At 42.5% G+C, this 12,572-nt stretch overlaps 1 pseudogene; it reads left to right on the forward strand.

Annotated features, from left to right (window-relative positions):
* LOC139377221 (cadherin-7-like) overlaps window positions 1-12,572 on the forward strand; it is a 110,828-nt pseudogene that overhangs the window by 74,027 nt on the left and 24,229 nt on the right.

The following is a 12,572-nucleotide window of genomic DNA, read 5'->3' on the forward strand; positions in this document are numbered from 1 at the left end:
TCTTTGCCAGGCATTGGAACACCTTAACGTAACCTGGTCTTTGTGGCTGAGTGTTTGAAATTCACTGCTCGGCTGAGGGACCTTACAGATAATTGTATGTGTGGGGATACAGTGATGAGGTAGTCATTCAAAAATCACGTGAAACACTATTATTGCACACAGAGTGAGTCCACGCAACGTATTCTGTGACTTGTTAAGCAAATATCTACTCCTGAACTTATTTAGGCTTGTCGTAACAAAGGGGTTGAATACTAATAGACTCAAGACATTTCAGCTTTTTCATATTGTATTCATTTGTAAATATTTCTAAAAACATTATTCCACTTTGACATTATGGGGTACTGTGTGTAGGCCAGTGAGAAAATCATCTCAATTTAATCAATGTTCAATTCAGGCTGTAACACACCAAAATGTGTAAAAAGTCAAGTGGTGTGAGTACTTTCCGAAGGCTATAAGCAATGGGATTTCGCATTACAAACACATGTATGTTAACAGGAACTGATATTGTGATATTGGCCACATTCCAGATCGACGACTAAGCAGTTGAGCTGCAAATTAATCAAGGATTTGGGCATCAGATTGCTATATCATGTTAATGCTGTAACTGTTATGTTAAACACTTTCAGGGGTTGTGTGATTTGCGAATCTAATGTAGGCGGCCTGGAACACAGCCAATGTGTTATCCACTAGATTATATAGATGGCAACTGACACTTACTAAATGTGTGCTGTATTAGTGAACTAGCTATTGGCACAGTTGAAGCAAGGCTTTACATCAGGGTCATGTTCATTAGGGCGTGTTCACACCACAGCCAAACATTTTGCAACGGAAAACAAAAAATAAACCAGTTCAGATAGCACCTCCCCTTTTCACTCTGGTTTGAATCATTTTCTCCCCTTTCATACCTGCTGAACACAACCCAGGAATTGTGAGCAAAGCAATGTGCAAATTATTACATCTATGCCTTAATTAGACTGAACTGACCGATCGCGTAGGACAGGCAGACAGCTGATGATCGAGCACAGGTTTGAACCCACAGCGTTGTAGTGAAACTCAAAGTAAAACATAATTTTGCAGTATAATTTCTCTAGCTTCTTCTGGCTAGATTAATTGATTTCTGTAATCGAAGGAAAAAACCTTTTAACTTTGAGCTGCAGCCTAGATAAATCTAAATCATACTTCATATCCTCTTCGTCAGCCAGAAGAGCTGGCCCACGGTGAGGACATTTACAGGGATGAGAAAGAGGGAGTCTGTTGGAATGATATTGTGGACATATGCTTTTTACCATAGAGGACTAATGGAGAGTGGGTTGGTGTAATGGCCAAGCAGACACACACACACACACATGCACACACACGGATGTACAAACACACACAAACACTCCCATGCGCGCACACGCACACACACACACACACACACACGCGCACACACACACCCTGCCAGATGTTGTCCTTCTGGTGGAGCTGGTGCCATTTGCCCTCCACAGGTGTTCAGTGTTTTCCGGTGGAATTTATGTATAGATTACAGAATTCCCCAAGTAATCAGAGGGGATAAAGTTCTAACTAAATATACCCATCACTGTTGACTGAAATCACAGGGGATAATGTCCAAACTAAACCTACCCATCACTGTTGATTGAAATCACAGGGGATAATGTCCAAACTAAACCTACCCATCACTGTTGACTGAAATCACAGGGCATAATGTCCAAACTAAACCTACCCATCACTGTTGACTGAAATCACAGGGCATAATGTCCAAACTAAACTTAACCATCACTGTTGACTGAAATCACAGGGGATAATGTCCAAACTAAACCTACCCATCACTGTTGACTGAAATCACAGGGCATAATGTCCAAACTAAACCTACCCATCACTGTTGACTGAAATCACAGGGGATAATGTCCAAACTAAACAGACCCATTACTGTTGACTGAAATCACAAGGGATAATGTCCAAACTAAACAGACCCATTACTGTTGACTGAAATCACAGGGGATAATGTAAAACTAAACAGACCTATCACTGTTGATCGCACCTGTGACTCTGCCCACATGCTACAGATGTAGAGGATTATTCATATTAAGACATAAGCGACTCCAGATACAGCCAACCCATCTGTTGAGTAAATCTATCTCTCCGCACATGAATTACACCCGTGTCTTTGAGAGACAACCAGATCTCAGGTATATTTTCCTCAGCTCACCACTCGCCACTTATGGTTGAACTGTGGAGATATCTGCAGAGAAACAGTTGAGGGACATACAATAAGTACCCCAACATCAATGATAGGAACATTAATCTCTGAGGTATGCCGTTTACTATGACATAGCAGAAAGTGTTTGCTCATTTCTAGGTTATTATTTAAAGTTCAATAGAACTAGTAATACCAATTCATCTTGATTATGAAGATGCTATACATAGTTCATGATCATGCATCACACACAGTATGTGGTCTTAGGGCCATTGGTCATTACACACCGAGTTTGTAGGAAGTTGAAAATGATATAAAAACACGGATCAACTATTCTCGTGAGTCTGTTTTTTTTTGACAAATCTCTATTTATATCTATGAACGTTCTGCCTTCAGACCACTCTCCGGTGGAGAATTTAGCGTGCCGAGAAACCTTGGCCTGTCGGTTACCCCAATCCATGATTTATATTAAGATAAAGGTTCAGCTGAAGAGAAGGTAAACAAGACAAAATTTGCTTTTTAAAAAGCAAACAACATGCGTCGTCTGAGCATGTCGAGTCACTCAGTGAAGACCACAGAGTTGTTGTCGATCTCTGACCCTTAATAAGAACACTTCCAGGCACCCCACAGTCTTCCAGACATCCCACATAGTCTGTTTTCTGAATGTTTTCTTAAAAGGGATAGTGCACCACATTTTATATAAATATTGTTTTCCTTACCCTGTAAGCAGTCTATGGACAAGGTAATGTAGCAACCCATGCTTTGGTTTGTGTATGTGTGTTTACGAGGCCACTGTCTTCAAATGCTAACATTTTAGCAATTTTTGTTCCAAGTCTCTAAACTTGTCTGTGTAGCTCCATAAGGTTATTTTAAGACACGCTAATACAGGTGTGTGGAGGAATCAGTTAAAGGAACTTGATGTTGTGGGGCAGAACATGAACATGCCCCAGACAGTGCTGTTGAAGTCACTGTTGACCTTCATTGCAAAACAGTGTATTTTAATACATTATTTGGTGACATATCAATATATATAAAACTATATATATATAGTATAGTTTTACCACTAAAAATACTTTTTTAGTGTTTCACTATTTACATTTTTATGAAATGCCACGGAGGAGGATGGTCCTCCCCTTCCTCCTCTGAGGAGCCTCCACTGCCAGATACATGCATTTTTTTAAATATATATATTTTTTAAATTGAATTGACACATGCTTATAGACCAGGGAATTTGGTTGTGCTTATCCTTGACCTTATCCTTGACCACTTGTTCCTTTGTTTCCCCCCCCAGTGGACCCACTGCAAGTGGGAAAGGGTGTAGTTCTGATCACAGTGACGGACATCAATGACAACGCGCCTGTCTTCGCCATCGAGTATGAGACCTACCTTTGTGAGAGTGCCAGACCTGGACAGGTATGTCAACATCTTAGGATGCATTCAAAATCTCCTATTGGTAATGGAAGACTGAGGGCCATATACTGGACATTAGAATGGGATGACACAATTTAATGTTCTGATGCAGAGTTCAAAGATGATATGATTTTGGTAGCGCTGTTACATTGGATAAAACAATTATATTGCATATCATTGTTGCAATTAAAACAAATGAATAATTAGCCGTGTTGGGGAGTAGTGAACTAGATGTAGTTAAATTAGTAATTTAAGAAAATTTTGCAGTAGCTTGGTGGTAGAACTAAATTCAAACATTGGTAGTGTTTTCAGTAGTTAATTACTTTCTTTGCCATGTAGCAATGTAGCTAACTACTGGAACTACACACTACTGTTTTACCATGTAGCGGTGTAGCTAACTGTGGAACTACACACTACTGTTTTACCATGTAGCGGTGTAGCTAACTACTGGAACTACACACTACTGTTTTACCATGTAGCGGTGTAACTAACTACTGGCACTACACACTAATGTTTTATCATGTAGCGGTGTAGCTAACTACTGGAACTACACACTAATGTTTTATCATGTAGCGGTGTAGCTAACTATTGGAACTACACACTACTGTTATACCATGTAGCGGTGTAGCTAACTACTGGAACTACACACTACTGTTTTACCATGTAGCAGTGTAGCTAACTACTGGAACTACACACTACTGTTTTACCATGTAGCAGTGTAGCTAACTACTGGAACTACACACTAATGTTTTATCATGTAGCGGTGTAGCTAACTACTGGAACTACACACTAATGTTTTATCATGTAGCGGTGTAGCTAACTACTGGAACTGCACACTACTGTTTTACCATGTAGCGGTGTAGCTAACTACTGGAACTGCACACTACTGTTTTACAATGTAGCGGTGTAGCTAACTGTTGGAACTACACACTACTGTTTTACCATGTAGCGGTGTAGCTAACTATTGGAACTACACACTACTGTTTTACCATGTAGCGGTGTAGCTAACTATTGGAACTACACACTACTGTTTTACCATGTAGCGGTGTAGCTAACTGTTGGAACTACACACTACTGGTTTTCGCAAAAAGAAGTAGGCAATAATTTCCTTTCTTTTTTGGCATCAGACCTCCCTAATTCTCACTTGAAACATTGTTTTTGTGTTTAATAGGCTAAATTACACATTCTGTTAACATATGACCCGGAAGTGATCTATTCTTGCAATTTGTAGTTTATGACATTTCAGATTTACATGTGATACTTTTTTAAGTAGTATGAATGTAGTGAACTACATTTTCAAAGTAACTTCACTTAAGTAAAATATATTTTTCTAAGGGTAGCCTTAGTGTAACTCAACTTTTTCCAGTGTGAAATAATTGGTAGCTTGGTAAACTATATTTTCGGATTAGCTTCCCCAGCACTGATAATTAAGCATATATATTTATTTATTTTTATTTTATTTTACCTTTATTTAACCAGGCAAGTCAGTTAAGAACAAATTCTTATTTTCAATGACGGCCTAGGAACAGTGGGTCGGGGGTTTGAACTCGCAACGTTGAACTCGCAACCTTCCGGTTACTAGTCCAACACTCTAACCACCAGGCTACAAAATTTTGAGGTGGAAAAAGATTTTCTGCGCCATAATTGTCTCATAGCCAATTGTATAAAACAACAGCGGTCAGGTGAAGGTAGTTAGAGGCGTCACATGGATCTCCATAGCAGGTGCCTAATCAGGGGATCAAAGCTTTGTGCTACCATGTGGAAAAGGGTTTTATAGGGGGATGCAAAACAGGACTGTGGGGGGATTGTGGCATGAAATTGGTTTGTGTGAAAACGTGGCGTGGTGTCAAGTACTCGGTGTCAGCTCGCCACGGCAGCCAACCAGCCAAGCTGAGACCACACATTTACTTATGCATCCATTCTCTGTCTCTGTGGATTGGGAGCACAGCTGTGGTGTGTGTGTGTGTGTGTGTGTGTGACATTACACCTTTTTGTGTTGTGAAAATGGCATCATTAAGTCTTCACAACAACAAAAAACAATACCAGTGAATTGTTCACACCACATTGACATACCCCATACCCAAGAATCTCTTCAAGCAATCCATTGAAATACAATAGCATCACACACCACTGCCCGCCATAATTATAGTAGGAGATGATAGCCATATTAAATATGTGGTGCTCTCTTAATGAGTGCAATTAAGCCCAATCAGGTTAACAGGGATACACGGCCTGACAGACCTGTGTGTCCTTTGGTGACCTTTGACATTAGAACGTTGTCTTTTATGTAATGGCTGAGTTCAAGGCCCTCATGCGCTTCCAAGAGGCGATTATCCACATGAATGGACACTTCTCTTCCTCATGGCCCACTGCCTGTAGAGATACAGATGGTATGGCCGAGGAGATAACATTTCCTTTATGATAACTACACACCCCCCTATCCACATCGATGGAACAATAGTGGAGAGGGTAGCAAGTTTTAAGTTCCTCGGCATACACATCACAGACAAACTGAATTGGTCCACTCATACATACAGCATTGTGAAGAAGGCGCAGCAGCGTCTCTTCAACCTCAGGAGGCTGAAGAAATTCGGCTTGTCACCAAAAGCACTCACAAACTTCTACAGATGCACAATCGAGAGCATCCTGGCGGGCTGTATCACCGCCTGGTACGGCAACTGCTCCACCCTCAACCGTAAGGCTCTCCAGAGGGTAGTGAGGTCTGCACAACGCATCACCGGGGGCAAACTACCTGCCCTCCAGGACACCTACACCACCCGATGTCACAGGAAGGCCATAAAGATCATCAAGGATATCAACCACCCGAGCCACTGCCTGTTCACCCCGCTATCATCCAGAAGGCGAGGTCAGTACAGGTGCATCAAAGCTGGGACCGAGAGACTGAAAAACAGCTTCTATCTCAAGGCCATCAGACTGTTAAACAGCCACCACTAACATTGAGTGGCTGCTGCCAACACACTGACACTGACTCAACTCCAGCCACTTTAATAATGGGAATTGATGGGAAATTATGTAAATATATCACTAGCCACTTTAAACAATGCTACCTTATATAATGTTACTTACCCTACATTATTCATCTCATAAGCATACGTATATACTGTACTCTATATCATCGACTGTATCCTTCTGTAATACATGTATCACTAGCCACTTTAACTATGCCACTTTGTTTACATACTCATCTCATATGTATATACTGTACTCGATACCATCTACTGTATCTTGCCTATGCTGCTCTGTACCATCACTCATTCATATATCCTTATGTACATATTCTTTATCCCCTTACACTGTGTACAAGACAGTAGTTTTGGAATTGTTAGTTAGATTACTTGTTGGTTATTACTGCATTGTCGGAACTTGAAGCACAAGCATTTCGCTACACTCACATTAACATCTGCTAACCATGTGTATGTGACAAATAAAATTTTATTTTATTTGATTTCATTTGATTTGATTTGATTGGCTGACAGCCATGGTATATGAGACCGTATACCACGGGTATGACAAAACAGGTATACTGCTCTAATTACATTGGTAACCAGTTTATAACAGCAATAATGTACTTGGGGGGGTATATGGCCAATATACCATGGCTAAGGGCTGTGTCCAGGCACTCCGAGTTGAGTCGTGCGTAAGAACAGCTCTTAGCCGTGGTATATTGGCCATATACCACACCTCCTCGTGCCTTATTGCTTAATTATACAGACCTATGTCCAATATATACTGTATATGCACGTTAGACTAATTTAAATGTTTGTCTTGATTTAGCTTACTGCCTGTGGAGACACAGATGGTAAGACAGAGAAGGTATATCTCCTTTATGATAACTCTATATTGTATCCTGTAGTTAGTGGTATTCAAACTCATATGGAATAACTATATATAATATAGTTAATAGTATTTCAATCTCATATGGAATAACTATATATTATATAGTTAATAGTATTTCAATCGCATATGGAATAACTATATATTATTGTAATGAACACGATGGGATGACAGAGAGCTGGTTTCAAGCGCAGGGCGCAGCAGGTGTTTTTTTGTAAAGGACCACAGGAGGAGGCAGGTAGCTGGGTCCAGGGGCAGGCAGAAGGTCATACACAGGAGGAGGCAGGTAGCTGGGTCCAGGGGCAGGCAGAAGGTCATACACAGGAGGAGGCAGGTAGCTGGGTCCAGGGGCAGGCAGAAGGTCATACACAGGAGGAGGCAGGTAGCTGGGTCCAGGGGCAGGCAGAAGGTCATACACAGGAGGAGGCAGGTAGCTGGGTCCAGGGGCAGGCAGAAGGTCATACACAGGAGGAGGCAGGTAGCTGGGTCCAGGGGCAGGCAGAAGGTCACACACAGGAGGAGGCAGGTAGCTGGGTCCAGGGGCAGGCAGAAGGTCATACACAGGAGGAGGCAGGTAGCTGGGTCCAGGGGCAGGCAGAAGGTCACACACAGGAGGAGGCAGGTACACAGGCAGAAGGTCACACACAGGAGGAGGCAGGTAGCTGGGTCCAGGGGCAGGCAGAAGGTCATACACAGGAGGAGGCAGGTAGCTGGGTCCAGGGGCAGGCAGAAGGTCATACACAGTCCAGGGGCAGGCAGAAGGTCAGGAGGAGGCAGGTAGCTGGGTCCAGGGGCAGGCAGAAGGTCATACACAGGAGGAGGCAGGTAGCTGGGTCCAGGGGCAGGCAGAAGGTCACACACAGGAGGAGGCAGGTAGCTGGGTCCAGGGGCAGGCAGAAGGTCATACACAGGAGGAGGCAGGTAGCTGGGTCCAGGGGCAGGCAGAAGGTCATACACAGGAGGAGGCAGGTAGCTGGGTCCAGGGGCAGGCAGAAGGTCATACACAGGAGGAGGCAGGTAGCTGGGTCCAGGGGCAGGCAGAAGGTCATACACAGGAGGAGGCAGGTAGCTGGGTCCAGGGGCAGGCAGAAGGTCATACACAGGAGGAGGCAGGTAGCTGGGTCCAGGGGCAGGCAGAAGGTCATACACAGGAGGAGGCAGGTAGCTGGGTCCAGGGGCAGGCAGAAGGTCATACACAGGAGGAGGCAGGTAGCTGGGTCCAGGGGCAGGCAGAAGGTTATACACAGGAGGAGGCAGGTAGCTGGGTCCAGGGGCAGGCAGAAGGTCACACACAGGAGGAGGCAGGTAGCTGGGTCCAGGGGCAGGCAGAAGGTCACACACAGGAGGAGGCAGGTAGCTGGGTCCAGGGGCAGGCAGAAGGTCATACACAGGAGGAGGCAGGTAGCTGGGTCCAGGGGCAGGCAGAAGGTCACACACAGGAGGAGGCAGGTAGCTGGGTCCAGGGGCAGGCAGAAGGTCACACACAGGAGGAGGCAGGTAGCTGGGTCCAGGGGCAGGCAGAAGGTCATACACAGGAGGAGGCAGGTAGCTGGGTCCAGGGGCAGGCAGAAGGTCACACACAGGGGGTCCAAAAAAGCAACAGTGCAGGCAGGGAAAAGGCTATAACGTTGTCCGGGAGATCAGGCAAGAGGTTGATAACAGGAAATCCTATTATATAGTTAGTGGTATTAAATCCTTATATGGAATAACTATATAGTATATAGGTAATGGTATTAAATCTCATATGGAATAACTATATAGATTGTGGTATTCAATCTCATATGGAATAACTATATAGTATATAGGTAATGCTATTAAACCTCATATGGAATAATTATATAGTATATAGTTAATGGTATTACATCTCATATGGAATAACTATATAGATTGTGGTATTCAATCTCATATGGAATAACTATATACAATGTTTTATTTAACTAGGCAAGTCAGTTAAGAACAAATTCGTATTTACAAAGACACCGGCCAAACCTGGACCAATTGTGCACCGCCCTATGGGACTCCCGATCACAGCCAGTTGTGTCTGTAGTGACGCCTCAATCACTGAGATGCAGTGCCTTAGACCGCTGTGCCACTCGGGAGCCCTATATAGTTAATGTATTCGATCTCCTATGGAATAACTATATAGTATATAGTTAGACATTTTGTCAATTAAGCCATTTTTGTTTGTAACCCAGAGTCAGATTAATTTATGGATACCGTTTGTATGTCTCTCTTTTTAAAGGAAGTTGAAGGTAGTTTCTCTACCGATTTCTAATTAGCGTTAGCTCAATGACTGGCAGTTTATGGTATCAGCTAGCTGATCCCATGGACTTCCAAATCATTGTGCTAATGCTAGTTGTCAAAATGCTCAAATTACCTCTTTAAAGGTTAGACTGATTTGAGCTCCAAAAATGTTATATACACGTATACTCTAGAGTACCTGAATATTACTCTGGCCTTCAATATGTTTGTGCTGTATAGCCAGCTGCTGTGGTAATTGTAATGCCAAACTTGGAGTTGACGTGCCAAACTTGGAGTTGACGTGCCAAACTTGGAGTTGACGTGCCAAACTTGGAGTTGACGTGCCAAACTTGGAGTTGACGTGCCAGACTTGGAGTTGACGTGTCAGACTTGGAGTTGACGTGTCAGACTTGGAGTTGACATGTCAAACTTGGAGTTGACATGCCAAACTTGGAGTTGACATGCCAAACTTGGAGTTGACATGCCAAACTTGGAGTTGTAGGAGTTGGCTATATAGTAAAAACAGATCTGAGACCAGCCTGCCTGGCTGAACACCACCTGTGTACCATCTAGAATTGGGGCCGAGAGGACATTTTAATAACTGTCATCATGCATTATGTAATTTAAAATCCGTCAACAGCGGTAACTTGTGAAAATCATTGTCATCCCGAGGCTGTGCCACTTAAACAATTCAAAGGAGTCCCTGTTTGCAGCACCGAGAGACACTGAGCAAAACAACATGAAAAACCCTACATACTGTACATACACCTTCTCCCAAATGAATTAAGTGGATTCCTGTACTACTTTGAAAAGAAACTTCAGGACAATGATGATTTTGATGCTGTTGGGATCTCAATAGACCATCATCAGATAAGGAGTAGCAAAGAATATCAAAACTGTAACTTACGCATATGACATAAAAGTAAACTTCTTTGGTTTTGGCATTGGCGAGATGTATGTTCGCCATGGTTAAATCATGTTTAAATCCGAGCTCCAACAGTGCATTAGTATCTGACACAACAAAGTATCACAACAATACACACAAATCTGACTCCAACCTAAGTGAACGTAAACTTCCGACATAAACTGTATATAATATTTACAAAACCATCGTCAACAGTGCCTTAGACTCCTGTGAGTTCGGCATTCACTGCCAATACCTGATTGTAATTGGATGACAAGGCCAATCCTGTAAAAACAAACAACTTGATTGTGTCCCTGATTGACTAAGCTGCGTTGAAGCCGCCACAAATAGGGCTTGAAGACAGTGTGTGTGTGTGTGTGTGTGTGTGTGTGTGTGTGTGTGTGTGTGTGTGTGTGTGTGTGTGTGTGTGTGTGTGTGTGTGTGTGTGTGTGTGTGTGTGTGTGTGTGTGAGTGAGTGAGTGAGTGAGTGTGAGTGAATATTGTTTGAATATTGTCTCTCCCTTAGGACTCCCGTGTGACGAGAACCCGACCTCACTAATGCTCCTGTGGAAGCAAGTCTGTGACCAAGGGATTGCTACCGTTACCCTTGTGTGAAAGAGAGTAGCATTCATTATCAATGATAACATGAAGACATCTCAAACAGCTACCATTAAGGCCTTAGAAACAACATACTGGGCACAGTGTACCTACCGGCCCTTTGAGAGAGACAGCGGAAGACTGAGCATAAGGGGAAATCAAATCCAAACTTCTGAGACCGTGAGGGTTGTTGAAGTGGTCACAATCACAAACAAAATAGTCAATAGATTGTTGAGAAATTTTTGTTCTTGTTTTTAAGTTCTTAGAGGTTTCTTATTGATTGGGTAGTCCTGGTTTTGTAGCCTGGACGCTCAGCTGGGGGGGGGGGGGGGGGGGGGGGGGGGGGGGGGGGGGGGGGGGGGGGGGGGGGGATAAGAAGGGGTTTGTGGTGTACTTCAATCTGTCAACAGGAAACTGTATTGTAGGACAGGGGTCTAAGCTGGTAAGGGTATTACAATCAAGCAGGCATGTTTTGTTGTTACAAATGATAATGACCGGTTGCAATGATCAGCGGTAGGGGAGACTAGGGCTGGTTGTCACATGTTTGACTTTTTCCGATATTAGAAGAAAATAGCAATTACTAAGAACCGAGAGCAAAAAATACATCTGCACACTGGTACCTACTCCCAAGTACCTAGTTTTATCAAGCATATGGAATTTAATCAGAATAAGAATGTGTTCTTAAACTGACTTGCCTAGTTAAATAAAATTTTAAAATACAAATAAAATAACATATGCCCCAACCACGTTTCTAATGAAACTTGGGAAGCCTACAAGTTTGTACATTTAATTTACTCCAGAACCCGGGACAAATGTTTTTTTACAAATTTGAGCATAATACCTCTCAATACAAGTACCATAACCATAACCAGGAAAATACTCATATTAGTCTCTTTCTTAGTTATTGCATCATATCCCCAAGAACACCTTGTTCCCAATGCTTTCTTATTAAAAAAATACACCTGGAGGAACAAATTATTTAAATATGAAAACAAAAGAGCATTGTACGTTTTTTGTAAATCACGTTTTGTATGTCATCTGTTATGACGTAATTACCTTTCAGTATAATTATAATAACGTTTCAATAATTATGTGCTAAAGACACATTTTAATGTAGTGAAAGCCCTTATCATTGTGACAGCAAAGAGTAAACATAAATGGTTGTTTGTCCTATGGTCGGTTTTCCCTTCGTGTCATTTGTGTGCCCGTTTCAGTCTCTTTGGAGCCTTAAATTACTGTTTATCACTCATTAAGAACTTAAAGATACACTATGTTGCTAATCGTTTACGTAAAAGCTTGCATGTCGGCTGTATGGTTTGAATGAGATGATAGGAGACTACAAGAACCACAAACCCTTAGATTTAGGTT

The sequence above is a fragment of the Oncorhynchus clarkii genome, chromosome 20 (genome assembly GCF_045791955.1).
Source record: "Oncorhynchus clarkii lewisi isolate Uvic-CL-2024 chromosome 20, UVic_Ocla_1.0, whole genome shotgun sequence".
NCBI lineage: Eukaryota > Metazoa > Chordata > Actinopteri > Salmoniformes > Salmonidae > Oncorhynchus > Oncorhynchus clarkii.